Raw genomic sequence first — 22845 nt, forward strand, 5'->3', positions numbered from 1 at the left:
AGAACCAGCTTGTGCAGTGTCCACTTCTCCCCCAGACTGAAATGGTTCAGGAGGGAGCCATTCCTGGAAGTCAGCTACCCAGCTCCAGACGTGATTCTACCCACAACTAGTGCAGGCACCTGACCTTGCTGGGCCTTGGGTTCTGCCCATATAGACTGAAAAAACTTCAGTAGATAATGTCTAAAAAGAAGGCCATCTAACTCTAACTTTTACTGAACTCATGCACTCCTGCCTTCTCAGCTCTTGGCAAAGCACAATCAAGTCCCACTGTGTCAGCCTGAGGCAATGGTTAAGACTTCAACAAAAACCTACACCTGGGTGCCTGAACTTCCAGAGAAGTCTCAAAATACTTATTAACATCTGAAGTCAATTAAAAATCATGTGTTTTTCACAGCTGTCAAGGGTACAAGTAGAAATTAGGTTAAATATTTGGAAATTTTGGGTAGATAGTTCTTGTTCGTAACAAAATGATAAGTTCCTGTAACTGAAAGTTTCACCATTTTGATTTGATCTTTATGTATTTGCAGTTGGTAAAACTTAGAGGACTTATTTAGGTGATAGTATGCTTCATGATATCATATCATACTTATATATCATCATATTATATATTTTAAGGCACTCTGTCATGTGTGACAAGAACAATGGCTTGAATGATTGGCAAGAATAATGACATGCACGATTTTTTTCACCTTTCTCCCATGGTTTTGACATAGGGGAAACAAAACTTTGTGAAATGTGTGAATGAGCCACACAAAACAAAACTGGTGCTGAGATGTCATCTATTACTCTGGATTATTCGAAGTGCTTTGCTAGTATGTTTATCTTTTGAACATAAATTAGGACTTTTAAAAAGTTGATTTTTAAAAAGGTGTCTTAAAATTCTACTCAAAAGCTCAGTCATTTCACTCTCAATGGCTGCAAGACTCAAGTTCCGGAGCCACCTTCTTCGATCTGAATAAGATTTGAGGCTGTAGCAGGGTTAGGGTTATTGTCCACAGTAGATCAGCATTTTTGTGGTAAAGGCACAGAGACCACAGGGGAACAGAAGAAAAAAAAGACACAAATTTACTCAAATTATGGGGTGGGAACAAGGAAGAAAGACCTGTAAATGCACACAATACTAACACGGACTAAATTTGTGCTTGTCTCTCTGTTGGCAGGGAAGAGAAATAAATATTTCTGTCTTGACAAATGAACTTCAACAAACAGTATGTAAAATGTACTATGGCATCCTGGCAAGTGTTTTCACGATCATGGTTTTCTGGGCGGGGGAGGCATGAGATATATATATATATATATACATGGAGCGCCAGGGTTGAAGCCATATTGGTTTTAATTGCCTGCTTCTCCCCTGGAGGGCACTGTTTGTATGCTGTACCACTGCGCAGAAGCTTTTATACCTGGTTCGGAGCTTCCACCTAAATGACATCAAAGCCAACACAAGTTACTGCATTTAATGCCTTGTCACATAAAAGGAGATCCAGCTGCTACGGACAGCCACAGCTGCTGGGATGTGACAGGTGGCTTCTTCGAAACTCCTTAAGTAGCTGGAGTTTTTGTAAAGAAATCCATTCTCCCTTCTCCCTCAGTCAGGGGTCACTCTCACTAGCAGTTACCAGTGTACATCAAGACCCCTCCATAATACTGTAAATTAAAAAGGGGGCCCAAGAAAGTTCCTACTTTTTATTGGGAACCTGGTGCAAAGAACAAGATGACTTTTATACAAACCTGAGCTGGGTGTGGTGGCTTATGCCTATAACCTCAGCAACTCAGGAAGCGGAGGGAGGAGGATTGTAAGTTCAAGGCCAGCCTCGGCAATTTAGTCAGGCCCTAAGCAACTTAGTGAGATTCTGTGTCGAAATAAAAAATTAAAAGGGCTGGAGATGTACCTCAGTGGTAAAGTGTCCCTGGGTTCAATACCCGATACCAAAAGGAAAAAAAGAAAGAAAAAAATGAATTAGAAGCAGTTTTCTGCAGCTCACGATGAGATGATTATACTCTGCAGCTTTCCTGCATTTGGAAATCCTCAATTAGTTACACTTGTGTAAACCAGACACAACTGAGACCCATGGAAACAAAGGTATTCCTTACACGGACGCAAATGCCCAGGAGTCTACCGGTTCCAGGTAACACCTCTCGCTTAGTCTAAGCTGCCCTGCAAATAGATCTATTCATCAATCCTACATTGCAAACAAGAAAACTGAAGTTTTTTTGTCAAATAACAAGGCCAAGATTAGACACCAAGGAGGGAGCAGGGCCTAGATTTCAAACTAAATGTGCCTGATTCCCAAATGACATGCATTTCCTCTCAAAGGCTGCTCCCCTCAGATCCCTGAGTATCCAGACAGGGGAGTGGCCATCCCACTCTCTGGCCCACGATGAAGGCCGAGCAGCGAGTGACCAGGGCTGCAGAGTGGCCCGCTGCTTCACAGCAGCGACAGCCTCTCCTAGCACACACAACCTGCTGCAGGAACAGTGACCAGGTCCCCAGGTCAGTGACTCAGGTCACAGAGCAAGGCTGGGGAAAGGACCAGGCAGAGAGAGTGCCTTTTGAGGGACACAATGCATGAAGAAACAGAAATGCAGTTGACTTCTGCACTATGGAAAAGATCCTGTGGGGTGGTTCCATTTTTCATCCTTAACTGATTTCCAACTGACCTACTAGCAGGCCAGGAGTTGTATATAATCTAGGAGTCATTTCTAAATTATAATTGATAAAAAAGAAGGCAGGGAGAACAAAATGGGAGAGTCTGCAGAGAGCCTCTAACCCTCTGGAATGAGTCTCCTGCACACCCATGCCTTCACCGGGAAAATTCTTTAATCTCATGTCCTCCTCTTCCTTCCTTCTCCACAAAAGACAAAGGCTTGTGATTAAGAAGCCAGGGGGATGGAAAATCCACAGGGGGGATGATTTGTTCCAGCAGTCATCATATTGGATCAACATCCAGTGGGCTAGACAAAAAGGCGATAGAGCAATATCATAGACATTTGGAATGTTCTGCACCTTTCCAAAAGCCGTTGAGACCCAAGCCTCAGCCAGCCGGTCCTGCCATGTGGAAGGGAAAGTGCCAGAGTTACTCGTGGATGCCAGACCCCAATCTGCCTCGTCCAGCTGATCCGTTTGGTCAGCCCATATGGGAGCTGGATGGTTGGCACAGAGCTGCAGTAGCAGAGTGTGCAGACATGTTCTCACATAATTTGCTAAATGTTTTATTGTTCTGTAGTTAAAAACCTACTTAAAATGTGTGCAGCCATGTCCCATTACAATAGAACAATATGAAGGCGTGTCTTTCCAAGTGCCAAGCGTGAGAATAACTAAAATAAATCAGGCAATCATTGCCTAGTAGGGGAGGTTACTCCTATGATGGGGACACACAGGGCTCCTCTATTTCACCAAGGTCACGTTTCCTGCCTCATGTCCACATGCGCACTGTGCATGTGATCCACGAGAGTCCATAAAAAAGTTACTTAGTTCCACCATAATAGAAAGATAGATCACATCAGCACTAAAACAGGCCTTAGGAGTTGCAAGGCACACAACTTCCATTTAAAACATCAGCAAACTGGGGCTCTGAGGTTCCACGCTCCCCGCCCCACCCTGCCCAATACACGCAGAGATGAGTCTGTGAAGAATACATGATGCTCTTATTCTTGGTCCATCAATGTCCCTTATTCATTCAATTAAAAAATCTCAAACAGTACATCCTGAAAAATTAGACCACTTGGCACAAATGATCAGAGTATAAGGTAGACTTTGGGACCATAATGGACCCAGCGGTTTCCAGAGGTGGTGGGGTCCCATGCCGTGAGCTGGCTTGAGGGAGGCAGGTGGCAGGATGGTTGTAAGCACTCGGGTTCCTTGGTCACTCAAATGTGAGAGGGAGACAAACACCTGGCCTCAGGGCTGACCGTGGGGACTGAGAGGCTCTGTGGGAAGCCCCTCATGGAGGAGGAAAAGGGCCACTCGTCCTTCAGCCGGCCATGTTCTTAGACACCCATGGACAGAAGGAACAAGGCCTTGCATCCCCCTGCAGGGGACACGCTTCCCTTTCTTCTCTACCCTGTGGGCACAGCCAGCCACCTCTGCTCATGTCAGCAGCAGCCACAGTACTCCCATTTTCCACCCTGTTCCCAGTCCCAACCCAGTCCTTTCCCTCTCTCTCTGGACCACTTCTACTACAGTGGAGGGAATCACCACAAGCACCCAGGAATCAGTAAGCCAATGCTCATGCCTTTGCTGAGGTACAAAAAGCAAACAAACAAACAAACAAACAAACAAGAGTTTCTGCTCACCACTCCCAGAAAACCAGGGCCCACATGTGCCACAGCCGGTGCTGTGCTCGGGCTATATATGATCTGGCAATTCTGTACTTGGACACCCTGCAGGTGGAGGATGGGGGAGAGGGCAGAAGTCTTTACACAGAAAGGACAGGTTACCCAGGCACTGTTCTGCAACCTTACAATAGACCGCCAAGTCCACAGGACGGAACGAGACACAAGCCAAGAGCAAGGCCCGTGTCCAAACTCATTTTGGTAAGAGCCTGACTCCCAGGCAGGGGGAATAACGATGCTCAAGGAGGCATGAGGGAAGGTGTGGATAAAAGTGAAATAAGACTAAACCGCTGTCATGGAAGGCCAGTCCATCAGTGAATCACCTGAGGCCAGAGGTGTAAAACAGCCCCAGGACATGCACTCCAAACACTGGGGAGTCACCTCCCCTGCCTGCAGCCTCCAGGCCAGGGCCCATGCTGAGCATAAAGAATTTTCATTGAGAGCCTAGAGGGCCCTCCTTCCAGCTTAAGGGTTAAAAGCTGGACTCTGGGTCTTCAAGAACAGGTTGATGCATGTGGGTCACATGCTGTAGTACCCTCATTTTAAAGTTTGTCACGTTTAAACCATCACTTACCAAGATGTACTCTTCCCTACCTCCAAGTCACAGTGACCACTATCAATTTTTTTGTAGAATCGAACCCACTGGATAAAAATTTTTAATAATTTTTAAAGTTAACTTTAAGAGACTTAGAATTTTTCCTATAGACATGCCACCTGTTTGCACAAAGAATGCTCTAGAAACTTAAGACATTAAATTTTATTTTTAGTGTACTGAAAAGAGTTGATGTTTAAAGAAATCCTATTAATATTTTTTCCTGAGGTAAAGAAACCTTTTGAAAGTGAACAATCATCCATTTAAATTTTTTTTTGATTTTCCTTGTATCCAGTTTGCTGAGCGCAAACTCAATCTGGTTTCCTCAGCTGTCTTCACAGCTGAGCTGGAGAGACCACACGCCGCCCATTTGAGCAGATGCTATTTTTTTTTAATAGCTACAGAAACCAATTTGCAAACTGCATTAATGGCAGAGAACTGACATAGTCAAAGAAATGACAAGTGACACACTTTCATTGGATGCCAGAAAACGCAGCCCAAGGGAAAGGTAACCCGTGGAATAGCGACACAGGAACAGCACCTGGAGCCCTTGAGAGCCAGCGCAGGGACAGGCAGCCAGGAGCGGTGGCTCCTGGTATTTAAGACTGGAATAGCACCCACAAGATCCAGGTTGGTGGGCATGCCTGGACGCCCTCACAGGGCCAGCTCTGCCTCCCGCTGAGGCTTACTCTGCAGCATGTGCTGTCTCTTCTTGTCCAGAATAAGCATTTAAAAGAGGGAGGTGACTGGATGGCTGGGGTTGTCACTCAGTGGTGGAACGCTTGCCTAGTACATGTGAGGCACTGGGTTTGACTCTGAGCACCATGTATAAATAAATAAAATAAAGGCCCATGGACAACTAAAAAATAAAACAAAAACAAAAACAAAACAAAACAAAACTACAGGAAAGTAGGAAAAAAAAAAAAAGACAAGTTGCCTGTGTGTTTGGAGTGGCTGGCCAGTCAATGCCCCCAGGGCCTGACTCCATTGCTCAGCTGAGCTTTGTGCTTTCCATGCTCTAGTGACAATGACAGAAACCAGGCTCCACATCCATTAAGCGAGTGCAAGGCAGGGCACAAGTACAGCAATGAAGGTCACTCGTTCCTAGCAAGGCCTCCCCTAAGGCTACCACCACCAGGAACATCCCTAGCAGTCCCAGAGTGTGGGATTTAACCTGTAGTAAATATGATGTCAGCTGCCCAGACTAGCCTCAGACTCACCATGCCCCTGCCTCGGCCTCCCGAGTTGCTGGTATTATAAGCACACATCACAATACTCGGCTTTTTTCTTTTTAGCTGAAGGACAGATTTCGGGAAGGCACAAAGTCTTATTTTAACAAATTCAAAGAGAACTCCAAATATGATCTAAATTAATGAACCACTAATAGAACTTCATTTTTTACAAACACAGCACCATCTTGGGAACATTTGTCTCAGGCATATCCAAAAGCACAGAATAGAACAAGACATGATTTAAAAAAAAAATGGGTGGCTTTCCATAACCATATTCCTTAGAAGCCTTGGCCAAGATCTGGGGTAAGAAATCTCTCTTCCTTTGTAGTGTTTGAGAGCTGATGCATGCTGCATCTCTGCTCAATACAATTTCCTCACATGTTCAGGAGGTGATGTGGCATGGAAGCTTCCAGACCACACCTAACAATTCCCCTGGGTATAAGCACCTATATTCCATTAAGCTGTCCAGAGTCCTATTCCTTTTTCAGAAGACCTAACACATTTGTGAAAGGCAAATGCCCTTTACATCTCAGATATCAGCAAATCTTAAATGACAAATCCCACTATAGTGTACAATCACAGTGAAAGAGGCTGCGTGGACGTGTGGCTGACGGTGGCCAACAGGGCTGACTCACCCAGCTGGGCGACACACTGCCACCCACCAGCCCGCAGTCAATGCCACTCACATTTGTGCCTCAGTGAAATCACATCTTATTATCCACTATGAATTGACTTGGAAGAGCTGAAACCAAACGTCAGAGCCAGGCATGCCACGGTTCCCAAGCATGGGTCTGCGTGAGTTTCCTACTTTCTAAGCTGTGAGATCTGGTGTGTAAGACATGAGTGCCAAGCAGCCTGCGAAGAAGCCAAGCTTGTCCGGACTCTGGGGGACCCCATCTCCTCCTCCTCCTCCACAGCCTCTAAAAGACAGACTTTAAAAGCCACTGACCTAATAGATACAACTCATTTTATTCTAAGCCCTATGAACCAAAGCATTCCAACTAAGATGATTCTAAACACCACCACTGAATCTGTTCAAACCAAATCCCACAGAATCCGCTTCCTTGATCCCATGAATATTAAATTAAAGTTAAATATTAAATAAATCTGATATCCATCAAAATTCCCTGCTACCTTTTTGTAGCCGGTCCTCCCTGGCATCAAGCAGCACGTTTTGGGAAGCTGAACTGTTTCCCTGGGAACGAATCCCGCCCTGAAATGACAATGTGTATAGCAGGAGAGCCTGTCCACTTGATAAATGGCAATTCAGGATGAAAGGAGGTTTTCTAGTCAGACCTGGGTGTAAAAATTTCAGGACACAAATCAGCTCTAAATCTTTTTCTCAGTCTGTCCCTCCCTTCTGCCAATCACATACATACTGGCAAGCAGGCCACAAAAGTCTCTAGGCGTTAAGTACACTATCATCTGTATCTAACTGATACATAAATAGGTAAGGCCCAGGGATCCTTGTGGCCCCAGGGAAGGAGGGCCTTGACCTGGAGCCACCCACAAATGGAGTGCCACGGGGCAGGGTGGAACAGGCCCAGGTAGTCCTGGCTTTGGTCTCTTGGCTGGGAGACAGGAGAAAGAAGAAAACAAAATTCCAACAGGTCCCAGGACAACTTGAATTCAGCCGTAAATGTAAACTGTTTGTAAGAAAGTTTTACACAAGACTATGTCCCTTTTGAGACCAAGCCAATTTACAAAAGTCTGCAATTCGATTCTTTTTTGTCTTCAAGAGAAACTGCTACTGACTTTTCCAACCACCTGCCCTGGAACACATCTAAAGCTCCAGTGTCCTCTCTGGCAATCTTAAAGGAAATATTTCTGCCTCTTCAGACCCTTAGCTATTTATCCCTGCCCTTAAACGGCAATATGAACATGGTGAGCCTTAACCAGTCCTGGGAGAGGGAATGAGGTCTGATTGTAAATCTAGCCCTGCAGGGAGGAGGGAAGGCAGCACCTGGGCCAGGTGCCAAACTGCCAGTGGACGCTCACCTTAGCCCTTCTCCAGCAGCCCCATTAACCTGCAGAGGCTCCTTCAGCTCCTTCAGCGCCTCCTGCTCATAGCAGGTGAAGCCCACGTCTGTTCCTAAGTCTCTTCTCTCCCCTGTGATGTTTCAACAGACCTGTTTACCCCGCAACAAGGGTCTGCGTCTCCAGGGTGGCTACAGGGGTTTTGGTCTTCTAACTGCAGGTTGAGTGTAGGAAGAACCCAGCCCAACAAAGGGCTCTTCTGCATCCTGACCCACTGTTGGGTTAGAGCTGCCAGGGAAGCTCGTGCGAGAAATCATTTTAAATGTGCCTCGCTGCCAAAAAGTTTTGTCAAAACTCTGGCGCTCTTCCTCACTGGAATTGTGATGAGCCAGATTTCCCCCGCTTTCTGGGCTCACTCTTTGGCACACTTCCCAGGATGCCTAATGGCGTCACTTTGGAGAAGGTGTCCAAAGTCTGCATAGTAGATGGACTTACACAGACACCCCACAGGGCAATGAGGGGCTGGTGCTTGGAATAATGACAGGGAAGAGCAGTAATAAAATAAAACTAGTAGGAGTTCCCAGAGACTGGAAGATGGGCATTCATCTGCCATTATCTTATTTGTAGTTTACTTAACATATGCAATAACCATTCTTCAGAGGTCTCAAAAGTGCTGACAATAGGGGCTTAAGTAGAATTAAAAGACTCGAAAAAAATTATGCCTATTCATTTAAGAAAAAAATGAAAATCAAGATACAATTCATCTGTGACAGTATATTAAGATTTTAAAAAAATATATCAAATCCTCAATTATATTTCAATGCAATAATTTAAAAATATCTCAGTGGATATTATGGGATATCTTTTATTTTTTTTTTGGTGGGGGATGGGCAGTGGGCAGGGTTTGAACCCGGGGTGCTTACGCACTGAGCCACATCCCCAGTCCTTTTCATTTTCTGAGACAGATCTCACTAAGTTGCTCAGGGCCTTGCTGAGTTGCTGAGGCTGTCTTTAAACTCGCTATCCTTCTGCCTCGGCCTCCCAAGTTGCTGGATAGGTGTGCGCCACCGCACCTAGCTTTATTTTTGGTTTATTCCAACTGTGTCTCAGGCCTTTAATGCTGCTGGTATTTTAACTGCATAACCAATTTTTATAGGTAAGAAACAACTAAAAGCTTGGTAGCGAATATCAGCTATGAAATAATATATCCATTTCCCATTTATGTGGCCCTTGTACTTTGAAGCAGCTTTTCATTATACTCTCATGGCCAAAAGGCCCAGTCAGTGCAGTTAACTTTGACTCCATTTTGTTCCTTGTAAAAACTGTGCTGTAAAAAAACCCACATCCTGGCTTGTTTTCTTAACAGGTGGGATGGCCTTTACTAAGCCAACTCTCTCTCTTTAGGAAGGTCCTCTTTGGGTTCAAAGTATTTTTTTTTTCTCTTGCAGAAAGAAAAAATATAAATCCACAACCCTCATTTCTACTTCTAAACTCTAAGCCACCCATTTTGAACCTCACTGTGAATCTGCAAGGAAACAAGGTCCATCAGCTGAGATGTGTACAAGTCATCTGTTAAGTCTGGTTACAGTCCTAAAGTCCACATCTGCAAATACTTTGTTTTAAATGACAAAGCAGGAATGGCTCCAGGTTACCCTTTCAGCAGTCATCTTCATTTATAGTCAGTATGGCTTCCTGGGTAGAGAAAGCAGAAGACCGAGGGGATGAGGCAGGGGAACACCTTTCGAAATTTGAGTTCTATTCCAACAAAGTCCTGAATGAAGCCTGGTACTGCATACTAGGAGCAAGAATGACATTAGTTTTCTTCTGAGAAACCTTCTAACAGAGAGACAATTGATATGCATCAGGAAACTAAAGGGTAGGGTTGCCAAATTAGGCAACAATAATAATAATTTATAAATACATCCCATGTGATATGTGGGATATACCAAAACTCATCTATTGCCTACCCGAGGCTTAAAATTTGCTGTGTGTGCTGTTTTCTCTCTCTCCCTACTCAGGGGGCAGAGGTGGGCACCTCGGTGACAAGAACCCTGAAGTGGGTTCACTCCACAGCAAAATGGCCCTCCAGAACCGAAGATGGGTTTGGATGCTTATCTTTTACTACTGACCCCTGATGATGAAAGTGCACTCTCTGCAAGTTCTCTCCAGTCCCCCATCAGGGAGTGACTGTGCGCGTCCCACCTGGGGGGCTGTGCCGGAGCAGCAGCTCCAGGGAAAACCTGAGTGGAACGACAGGGAGAGGGAAAGACGGGCACTGTTTGGACCAGGTGCCCTCAAAGGCTTTCTCTAAGAGGGGACAGGGAAGGTGGAGAGGAAACAGAGAGGACAGGCAGAGGGAGGAGGGAGGTGTGGACAATGACAGTCCCCACAGAGCTTCCCAGGAGCCATTCGGAAGACAAAACAAACTACTAAGCCAAGTACTGTGGCTGGTAAAATGGTATCCCAAGCAACAGGGAAGGCACCTGTCATTTAAGAGCTGATTTTCAGCTGGGGGGTGCGCACCTGTAATCCCAGTGACTCAGGAAGCTGAGGCAGGAGGATCCCAAGTTTGAGGCCAGTCTCAGTAACTAAGTGAGGCCCTGAGCAGCTTAAAAACAAAACAAACAAAAATGATAAACCTAAGACCTGGAAAAAGAATTCCCTCCGCCTTAACAGCATCCCCATTTGCGGACACGAGGAAATTGTGCACGTCAACCCACTAACATCTTATCTTCCCAGGAGGGTAAGGGTGCCTAGAGTGGGAGGCTGGAAACCAAGTTCCCATGAATATCTGATCTTAGGTTGTGGCCACAGCAGCACTGCCTGAGCCAGGATCAGCTTTTTATCAGCTAAGATGCTGCACATTTATAATATGCAAATTCTTGAAATTTTAATTTACATTAAAATGTGTATTTTATTAACCTGCCCATCTGAAAAAAAAAGAAAAAAATTCAAAGTATGAATATAAAAAAACCCACAGCACACTTTCATCTATTCTAGGAGTGCTCTGCTGTCTCTCCCTGGAAGTGGAGATAAGAAAACGAGGCCTCTCAGCCTCACGGTACTGACCGCTCTTCCTTGGCCTCTCGTTTCAATCAAGTTTCTCTACTGAGGTCACGGAATGAACCAGGTGGAAACTGATGCCCATATCATACAAGATAACCCCCAAATTTCAGTTTTGAACCACGTCCCTAACAAGGAGGACACAATTTAAATATCACAAACTTGTCTACCAATGATTCTGAATCTGCATGTGATGCATGGGTAATCACAACCACACATCAAAAGACAGACCTGGAACCTCATTATCTCAGGTGCAGATGGGCTTACAGGCCAACGTCTCTCATTATAGACCAACTTCTCTGGGATCCCTGAGTTGTCTCTTTCCCCAAATGGCCTTTGTCCCTGCTCCTCTCTAGTGGCAGGACCGATCCCTCAAAGCCTCACTAATCTTTTCCAACAGTGATGTCTGAGAAGCCCAAATCTCTGCCCTTCCAGGTCGCAAAGGATAAGTCCAATCCCTCCACTTTATTTCACTTACTTTAAGCCCCTGGCCTTACAACCCCTCAAATCTCCCCCCACACTAGTCCTCATTTGACACACGTGGTGCCAAAATATCTAGGTCATTCTCCTTCAACAAACTCAAAATTTGTTCTTCAATGTACGGAACAGATTTAAAAACCATAGCTGCGGTCTGATCTGTGTGAGACAGAATCACTTTGTCATGGCCTGTCAATCATCTTGGCTTGGACCGTATTCTTTTTTTTTTTTTTTTAATATTTATTTTTTAGTTTTCGGCGGACACAACAACCTTGTTTGTATGTGCTGCTGAGGATCGAACCCAGGCCCCACGCAAGCCAGGCGAGCGCGCTACTGCATGAGCTACATCCCCAGGCCTGGACCGTATTCTTGAGCACTGAGAATGGTCTGTCCCAACTGACAAGCCGCTGCCTCCTCCCCACACCTGAACAGCTGAGCTTTCTGGACCCAGACACAGAACTTGTCCAACATTTTAGTTCTCTCCCACTTTCATGTCACTCCTGGGTTTAATTAACATGCCTGACATCCATTTCCTCTTTTAAATCAGTAATAAACAAGTTGAAGAAGGCATGTCTGATGTACCTTTTCAGCCCCTTTAAACAAGCCTGTGACAATCTGCAAGGACTCATGGAGGATGGAGGGAACCCTCATGAACCACAACACCTTTTCTCTGAAACGCTCTGTCTCCCAGGGGAACCAGCTCCTCGCCCTGTGTTCTGGGCGGTCCCCGGACTCCCTCACTTCCTTCCTGTTGTGTCTGGGCCCATCTTCATCCACTGGGCATGTCTTCCCTCCTCTGACCCAGGCCCTGTCTTCTGACCTCTGCTCCACAACTCTCAGGCCATGGCTGGGGGCATTTGAGGGGTTGTAAGGCCAGTGGCTTAAAATAAGTGAAATACAACGGAGGAACTGGACTTATGCTCTGTGACATGAAAGGGCAGAGATTTGGGCTTCCCAGACATAACTGCTAGAAAAGAAATAGGACAGGCCAACTCCCCCTGGCTGCGTCTGAGATCAGGAGCCTGCATCACCCCCCTGGCAGCCCTCCTCCCTGAGGCTCACACTAAGCCATTAGCCCAGTGGAGCAAGCCAGCCACGCTGCACTGCCATCCAGACCAACTCCTCCCTCCTTGTTGCAAAGAAACTGAGCGACTGACTGCCTCGCTCCCTTACTGAACCATAAGCATCTGCAACATCTTTCTCATCCGCAGTGAAATAACCTTCTTTCAAAGCTGGTTATTTTTCTGGCAGGAATTGTCCTTAGTGACCCCAGGGCAGAGAACCCGTTCTTAACAGTGACAAGTCTTTTAACTAAATCCTCTCGGCATCATGCTGGGAGTAACAAGTTCACTGGCATGCACTTCTAGGAAACTACTTTTTTCTTTGCTTGAAGGTTAAAATATTTTCAAAGCATCAGAGTACTACCCTGCTCACCACATGCCTGTCTGCAGCATGCTGTGGGCCAATCTGGTAACCCAAGTTCCCAGGGATGTTTCTCTAGCCAGAGCAGCAACAGTGTAACTAGGACCTCTGGGCATCTCTGCACCTCTCCTAGGCTCTGACCCCTTGGACGTAAAGCTCTGGCTCCCACATCTATTAACAGGCCACGGCTGCTTGCTCCTTTCCCCGCTGCGCTTCTCTGGCTCTGAGCAATACTAAAACGTCCCCTTTTTACATGAGCCACATTCCAGCCCACTGTTAGCCTTCCAGTTCACCTTCCACAGTTTTGTACAGCTCTTCTATACTCATCTTGAATTAAGAGTCGTCTTCTGTTGGCTCTTTTCAGAACTGGTCCCAAGGCCTTGATCTGTTCCTCAGCACCACGTGCCATGTGACTTGCACCAGCAGGGTTATCCTGTGGAGTTATCCTCCCTCTCTGCTTCCCTTTGTTGAAACTGTCAAATTCATCTCTAAACCTTTTGGAATATCTTTCACAAAATGTCACAGTAAGGCAGTCCCGCAGGCCCAAGTGGTCAGGCCCAGTAGGACTCATGGCCACCTCTTTACTCCACTCTCTGCCCTGCGTGGATGAACTGCAGCCAGCGCCCTGCACAGACACATCATTACCTAACTTTTGCGGAGACTTGAAGAGAAAGAGCCTGTGGCCAGAGCCAATAGGCTGAGCAAGGGGCAAAACTGCCGCACGGACGCAGCTCCATGGTGCACAGGTCTTCAGCTAAGCTAACCTGTCTGGGACTCTTACAGTTTTCTACCTGCATGGTTTTTCTCTATATGGCAAACAGATTTCTATATTTTTAGAAATAAAGAGGAAAAAAAAAAGGTCCAGATTTAGGATTATAAATTATTTAATCCATACTTACCTCTATCTTACACAATTTTCAGCACTATGCATGTTTTGTGTATTTTAGAAAATAGGATCATAATAATAGAAACAGAATATATACAACCTGAGACCCAATTTTATCTACGCAGTGGAATAAATAAGATTCTTACAAAATTTAGCAAAAGTTCCTAAAACATTATAAAGATTGCAAACAAAGGTTTGCAAAATGGAAGTGTCATGATTGGAATTTTATTATAAAAATGGGTGAGAGAGGGGCTGGGGTTGTGGCTCAGTGGTAGAGCACCTGCATAACATGTGTGAGGCACTGGGTTCGATTCTCAGCACTGCATATAAATAAATAAAATAAATGTTCATTGACAACTAAAAACATATATTTTTTTTAAAAAAATCCAATTAAAAAAATGGGTGAGAGACACTTGCTTCTTTTTTTGGTACTGGAGATGAACTCAGGGGCATTCGACCACTGAGCCACATCCCTAGCCTTATTCTGTATTTTATTTTAGAGACAGGGTCTCACTGAGTTGCCTTGTTTTTGCTGAGGCTGGCTTTGAACTCACGATCCTCCTGTCTCAACCTCTCCAGCAGCTGAGACTTTAGGCATGCACCACTGCACCTGGCCACTTGCTTAATTAATTAATTAATTAATTTTTAAAGGTGGTGTTGGGCTTGAACCCAGGTCCTTGTGCACGAGATGCAAACACTCTACCAACTTAGCTATGTCCCCAGGCCCTACTTGCTTGTTTTTTTAAAGAGGTATCTAGCAGGGTGGATTGTGGAGGAGTTGTGGGCAAGCCTGCATAAACTTGGTCTCCATCTCCCCACCTCCCCAGACTACTAAGCCTGTGATGCCTACTCACTCATGCTCCCATTTTAAACAAAACCCTAAAGAGTTGTGGCTTTTGAGTAGACTGGCCAATGTGGACTGGAACCCAAAACACGTTCTGTTTACTACTGACTCTGTTCGACTCCTCATGGGAACAATTATGGTTAATATATAAATGGGTATAAAGTGGACCTGGGCCCAGATGCCTTAGTGAATTTCATTTCATTGATGAAACTGAATACTTGGGAAAAGTTTTTCCTAAATATATTCTAACATCATGGATTATGCATGTTGTAGGAATGTCAAATGCACACCCTCGAAAAAATATGGTTTTAAAGAAGTGTGGAAAATCCTTAGGCAAGCTAAGAGACCTACCCAAAGTTATGGAATTAAATGAGTTGGGACTGGCACCTAAACTCTACTTTTAAAAAAACTGAATTTAATCTACATTGTTTTTGGAGAAACTACTAGGTTAATTCAAATAGGTTCAGTCTACTCAAGGCAAGTCTCTATTTGGAAATCAGATGTTTATGATATATAGAACAAAGAGAAACACTTCTGTCAGTTAAACAGTTATGTACACTTATATGTATATTTCATATTTAAAAAATTTTTTAATTGTAGATGGACATAATACATTTACTTATTTATCTTTGTGTGGTGCTGAGGATCGAACCCAGGCCTCACACATGCTAGGTGAGTGTTCTACCCTTGAACTACAACCCCAGGCCCTATATTTCATATTTTTAAAAGTTATATAGATCAATGGTTTGGCAGCTGGCTAAAATGATTCCATGTTTTAAAAATCTGTAGGGTGCATCTGTTAGCAGTTTTGAGTTTCTACTGCAGACTAACAATTTGGTGATAGCAAGCTGTCTTCCAATTAATGTTCCAGAAAACAGTTTATTTCAAGATTTTTAGAAGAAGAGCCAAGATTTTCTGGGATTCAGTTATGTGAAACACTATCAAATTTTCTTTCTTTCTTTTTGCCTCTTATAAATCTTTCATGTCTAGGGTTAATAAACACTGTGGCTTGAAAATGTTTTGCCTGTCTTTCTAGAAAAGCTTAATCCTGATACTTTAATAGGGCACTTGCCTTTAATCTTTCCAAGCCTAATTGAAAAGGTCAACAAAAAATTTAAAACCCCACTACCATGTTATATTTCCCTCATTCCCTTTCTCAAAACTATAAAATTGCCCATGTTTTTTGACCAGACAAAATCATGACTCAAAGACATGAGAAAGATTCACCCTCCTGAAGAGGTCCACTTAGTTTTCTTGGCTTGTGTCCACAACCCTCACAGCCAGCTTCCTACGAAATCCACCCTAGGGTCTTCAGAAGTCACAGACTAACCTTCCTCAAGGATCCCTCTCCGCCGCAGGCAGCTCCCTGTGCAAACCCAGTTGCCATGCCTCCTGTACTGTCACCACCAGACTCAGAGGGTGAATGAGGGCGAGATCTCTGAATTTCTCTGGCATCCAGCAACACTGACCACTCATTTGCTGGCTGAACAAATAAATAAACAAAGCCTGAGGCCAAGTTGATACCAATGTGAGCTCATTCTTTATAGTTCTGACACTTCCTTTTTTCTCCATTCTATCAAATAATAATGTAGAAAATCTGAAAATCTGTACTTATGCATTTTGTTTTCATTTGAAAACTGGGAAAAGTGGCTACAAAGTCTTATACTCTGATACTTTCTACTTCATTTTTTAGTTTTTGTTTTATAAATTATCCCCTCCACGAGACTCTAAGTTTATGAATATGGAGCTCATGTCTCATTCAACCTCTTGCCAACTAGAACACCAGGAGAGTGTCATACAGAGGCACCTAATAATTACTGGATGCTAAAATGCTATCCTGCAAAGCCAAATACGGGTCACTAAAGACTATAATCATTTGTGCCTGTTATGCTGATGTTGAAGCTGTTGTCTGTCACCATTCATACCACTATAGAATGGGCACTGGCTTCTTTTGTTTTTTGAGAACCTCAGACTGGGATGTGTGTTTTTGCTATTTGAATAGAATTAAGTGCCTCTGCTGCCATGCTTGAGAGGCAGTGGATACAGACCTGTGTGCTGAAGGAATCAAGGCCCAAGGATTCTCACCAAGTACTTAGCATTTAGAAAACCCTAGGATGACTCCAGGCTGCTGTGGGGAATGTCCCTACATCCTGCTGATGCTCACACTAGCTACAGTCACACCTTGGCGGGTCTCATCCCAGGTGATGAGACTGACAGCATTTACAGAGCCCGTGCCAGGACTGCTACAGAACAAGGGCCCCTTTTTCTTCTCATGTTTTTAAGATAAATATTAAAGCCACCTGTGTATGAGAAAGAGACTCGGGTGTGGCAACAGTCTAAGCACCTGCCAGGGCCACGACTAGATCCCCAATTTTCCAATACTCCTTTGACTCTAGGAGTCCAGAATCCGGATGTGACGTCTGATACGTAAGAATACTACTTCCCCAACTTCAACTGAAACTATCAGATAAAAATTAAACAGCACTACCTTGCCCCAACCACAGAGATCATAACTACAGTGCTGCCAGGTGGAAAGTGGGCGGGGCAATGAGTTCCCACAGCCCCTCCCCCCACTTCCTTCTCCCCAATGGCTCATCCCCTCTAGAAAGTGATGAAAACTGCCCCCACATTAAACCAACCTGTGCCCCTTCACTCCCCTCGCTCTGCAAGTCCTTACGGTCAAGTCTTCATCTCTCACCTGCTCTTACTCACCCCAGCGTCCTCACCTCCCCTGGCTGGAACTCCCACTAACCTTTGCCCCCCAGCTGCTCCCTGCTCTACTGGGTTCTGGTTTCTGCATTCTAGAAGGGATTAAGAAGGAAAGGGAGGGGAGGGGAGGGAAGAAAGAAAAGAACAGGAAAGGAGGGAAAGAAGGAAACCTCTCACTCTATAAACACAGTCCTGGCAGGGTTTTCCTGGTGGAAGGAGGAATAAGTTTATTAAGTGTGCTCAGACGCACATGTAAATATACCCACACCTGAACTTCAACCCAACCGAGCACTTACAATTCATTTTGTATTTTAGCTAAGTATAATGAAGAGTGGTAATTCTGAGTAGAATGTTCTCTTGGGAACATAAAGAATGTTCAGAACTTTCAAATAAGCATCTTGTGCCAAATGTGTTTGCTTCTGTTGCTCTAAGAGGAACGATGGTCACTAAAAGCCACAGATATCTAAATTTTAGAAATAAGAATACAACCACACCCATTTCTCATTTAAAATCCTGCATAAGTGTCAAATCTAATATATAAAAGACAGCCCCAATATACACAAGTGCAATCATTTCACTTCATTTCACTCCTTAAATAGGATATATGCAATATACACATGCACACTATAAAGCTGTCATAAAATGAAAAATGAAATATCCGCCCAAATAATTCAGTCTAGAGCTATATGAGATCTAAGTGGGGAAGGAGAGTACTTCCAGACACAGTTACTGAGGGTCAGCAGTGATCTTTTAGGTCACTTTTTTGCAAGGGTGTATTTCATCTTTCAAAGTAAACACAAAGCCCTTTCCTTAATAGATCAGGTCAAATGTACACCTTTCCCTATCCCCCAAATACTCCATGGCTTTCCCCTGGGGGCCGAGGTCCCTCCTGTCCACCAGCTTCACAGTGATTCTCTTCCTCCCATCCTCCCCGCAGTCAGGGCTAGCTAGTGGACTGGTAAGAGCCCTGGACTGTCACAGGAACACACTGTGACCAGCATCCTGGGGGGAGGGAAGTGTGGTTCATATAATGTTATTAAAATGACAATTAAGTCAATAGCATACATGATCCCTCAAAATCACATGAAAATAAAAGGACAGTTGTGGGTGTGCAGGTACACAGGCATCATCTCCTGCCATCCCCCAGAGCCCTGAGGAATGCACAGTCGTTGGCCTTCCTGTGTGACCAGAGGAGTGGCGCTTAGATGACTGCTAACTCCCCTGGATCTGAGTCAGGTCATCCTCACATGACAGGATTCTGCCTGTTTCACATGGAACAATCTTTGCCCTTAATTTCAAGTAAAACAGACTTGCTACTGTTTTTATTCAACAAAAAATAAACTTTCTTAATAACATTGGAAGAACTTCAAAGTATTTTCAAATGAAAAAGACAATCCAGCAGTGCACATTCAGAAAACCATTTGGTGTTGAGAGGAAAAGAATGGTACTCAATGTTCTATAGCAGCAACTCAAAGTGAAGGCCACAGCCACATCCCTCGTATCCCTAGAATTAGAGAAGAGAAGCTGGTCCCTTGAAGGGAAAAAACCCTCAGCCTCCAGAGTTAAATGTGAATTTCTTGTTGTGTCTGGTCATAAAAATTAAGTTGGAAATTAAACAGATCACTTATTTTCTACAGTAAGCATTCAGTCTGTTGCCTACTGTGTTGAAAAATAGGATATTCTACATAATTTTTCAAAACTACAGCTGCACCTGAAGCCAAACCCAGCTGTTTGCAGTGGCATATTTGGACAGGACATGACTTGTGCTCTGTTTGTGAGGGATTTTCTTTTTATTTTACACTGTAAAGCCACCAGCTGCTGGCACTCGCTGTGTGAGGCTGTCGGCTCGACCCGGGTGCCAGTTCAGTCACTGGGTTAAGATGCTCGCATTTCTTGCTCTACCAGGACGCCTTGTCAGCCTCATCTGGATTATTTGGACAAGAGAATCAAACGGCAGAAAATTGTTAAAGCAGGGCCAGGAGCTGAGCTCACTTCCCAGGGCACACACTGCTGGGACACCTGCCTGCCTCCTGCCCAGGAGTAAGCTGTTCCCACTGGCTCAGCTCTGCCACTTGCCTGTGACCACTACATACAGTGGAGGCTCCCACCCACTCTCTCACACACCCCACCAGTACTCAGAGGGCCTGATGCCCTTAACAAGGCCCTGGGCCTGGCTGCCTGACATCACCTTGACTGATTCCTTGGGCTGTGACCTTCTGGCCTGCCCAACCTGAGATACTTGGCCTGGCACTTAAAATCCCACTTGCTGCCTGCCCCAAAGCAGATTTTGTCTTGCCTCCTGTTCTAAAGCACAGTGGTGCATCCCAGGGGTTCAGAAAGCTGAGGTAGGAGGATTGCAAGTTCAAAGCCAGCCTCAGCAACTTAGAGAGGCCCTAGAGCAACTTAGCAAGATCCTGCCTCTAAATAAAATATTTAAAAGGGCTGGGGGGCTGGGGATATAGCTCAGTTGGTAGAGTGCTTGCCTCACATTCACAAGGTCCTGGGTTCAATCCCCAGCACCAGGGGCTGGGAATGTGGCTCAATGGTTAAGTGCCCTGGGTTCCATCACTGGTATCCAAAAAAAAAAAAAAAAGAATAACTGAAGGCCCTAGAAAAGTGACTTTAATTAAGCTAGGTTTCCTTGTATGTACTTGATTCTTCGGATGGTTCTGGAAGCAAATCCCAGTTTGCTTTGTTCTTAAGTGTTCATCCTGATGGACACTCTCACAGTCCCTCTGAAGGCACTGTGCCAATACCAGCAGAGCAGGTATCAGGTGCTATGGTGTGTAACTAATCTGATGTCACAACTGCCACAGCTGCTTCTTTGCAGAGAAACGCCACACGAATTTAATGACCCAATAAAGAATTATTTTAAGTATATGAAATTGGAAGGAATAAAACTTACTCTGCAGACTGTGGTTACGCAGCCTACATCTTTGGTTTAAAAAGTAAAAGGGAAACTTTAAAATGATTATATAGGTTGGACAGACAGCCAAATCTGGAGAATTCTCATCAGCTCTGTGGTGACAGGGTCATATCTGTGGTGTTTGCTATTGTACCCCATGGCACCAGCTACCTGGCAGGCCCTTAACAGCTTGTTCAAATGAATCTCTAGCTCAAGGTTAAAAGCCATCTGAGGCACTGGCTACCTCATGTAAAGCAGAAAGCTGCTCTACCTGTCTTCCACAGTGGAGTTGGTAGGGAAACCCAAGTCCTTCCTGCATGCACAGGGATGTACTTATGCAAAAATTTTGCCTACTCCCTGTCTCCTTTCTAAATCACCCATATTTCATGTGGTGTTGTACAACTTGTAACAAATGTATTTGATTCATCTGATTCCATTAGTTAAAAAAAAATGATGGGGCTGGGGTTGTGGCTCATCAGAACTCTCACCTAGCATGTGCAGGGCACTGGGTTCAATTCTCAGCATCATATAAAAATAAAATAAAGGCACTGTGTCCAACTAAAACATTAAAAAAATATGACGAATACACAATTTCTTGTCCATAGAAGAACATCTTTCAGAGTGAAAACAGGCACTGTTAAGTAATTACACTGGACAACAGGCATCAACTGGGGTCTACTGGGGACAATCTGGGATGCATGGTGTTGCTAAACTTTAAGTCAGGTGAAATCAAGATGAATTTCACCTATATATCTTGGGCCTAAAATAAGACTAGAGGAATTTTTAGGAAAAGTTACATGTGACAAAGACATAGTACTGGCTAAGGATAGGAGACTGGCTCTCTCTAAGGGTCCTACTGCCATACTGCTTAAAGATACAACAATTGCACTGATGGGAAGTATTTGTTAGGGAGTTAAATTACAAGACACGCCCCCCCCCAATAACTGTATAATTTTCTCAGTAATTCCTGAGCTTAAATATTTTATTATTATTATTTTTTTAGTTGTAGATGGACACAATACCTTTACTTTATTTTTATGCGGTGCTGAAGATAGAATCCAGTGCCTCACACATGCTAGGCAAGTGCTCTACCACTGAGCCACAACCCCAGCCCCGTGCTTGAATATTTTAGATAAAAAATTCGACAGCCACGGGCTGGGGATGTGGCTTAAGCAGCAGTGTGCTTGTCTGGCATGCGTGGTGTGCTGGGTTCGATCCTCAGCACCACATAAAAATAAAATAAAGATGTTGTGTCCACCAAAAACTAAAAAAAAATTAATATTAAAACAAAATCGACAGTACTCTTATTGAAGCTGAGGTAATAGATAAAAAGCCAGAATTAGACTCAAAACTCTCAGCTACTACATAAAACTTCTGTGTAGAAATAGATTTTCCAAACTGCTTTTCTATTTGTACTCCATGGGCCTATTCTTTCTGTCACTGTCATCTTCAGGTACGACTCTGACTTTAGGGAATAAATTCTAGCAAAATCCATGATATCCCAAAATTTTATTTTTATCTCTCTCTCTGAGTTCAGTGATAAAGGTAGGATTTTCCTTACTAAAAGAATATTCTACAACAAGACAACTATGCCAAGGTGATGTTCTCCCAAAGTTTGACTGATAGGTCACTGGGCAGAGGATGCAACTCAGGTGCCTCAGAATACAGTTTACTGTTGGGGTGTTTAATGACATCTACGAGAGAAAGGTGTGTTCAAAGCCCACACTATCCTGTAACTCCTGCTTTTAAGAGAAAACTTTTACTCACAAGAAGTCCTGGCTTCTGGGGAGAATATTTATTATTATACTATTTTAAACTATAGAGAATTCTATTCATACTTGCTCTAAAAAAACAGAAGATAGGAAAAGATGGATAAGTGATATAAAGGATACTGATAAAAACATATAATAAAAAGGAAATATAGGGGCTGAGGTTGTGGCTTAGCGGTAGAGTGCTCGCCTAGCATGTGCGAAGCCTTGGGTTTAATCCTCAGCACTACATAAAACTGAATAAGTAAATAAAGGTATTGTGTCCAACTACAACTAAAAACTAAATAAATATTTTAAAAAATGAAATATATATTTTCCTGTGTTATAGGTGTATAAAAGGTGAATATAAATACATGTATTTAAGAAAAAATATTTACAACTGAATTTATCCTCCAAAATATTTCAGAAGCTCAAATTTTCTATCCCCACATTCCTTAACAGTAAGGGGAACATGTAAGGTAAATTTAAAAACTATCTTTTTATTTCTCTGTTAAATATAATGGACATGATGAGCACATGGTTGAGGCCTCAACCAGGCTATTTAATTTTAATGCAACAAATATTCATTGAGAGAGAGACACCGTCAAGAATTTTGCAGAGCACCAGAGAGGAAAAGTTGCTACCACTAATACCCCCA

At 43.9% G+C, this 22845-nt stretch overlaps 1 protein-coding gene across 10 annotated transcripts in view; it reads right to left on the reverse strand.

Annotated features, from left to right (window-relative positions):
- The window catches only part of Scaf8 (SR-related CTD associated factor 8), a 282467-nt gene that overhangs the window by 140822 nt on the left and 118800 nt on the right, over window positions 1-22845 (reverse strand). The gene's annotated exons all lie outside the window — the stretch shown is intronic.

The sequence above is a fragment of the Ictidomys tridecemlineatus genome, chromosome 8, assembly GCF_052094955.1.
Source record: "Ictidomys tridecemlineatus isolate mIctTri1 chromosome 8, mIctTri1.hap1, whole genome shotgun sequence".
Taxonomy (NCBI): Eukaryota; Metazoa; Chordata; class Mammalia; order Rodentia; family Sciuridae; genus Ictidomys; species Ictidomys tridecemlineatus.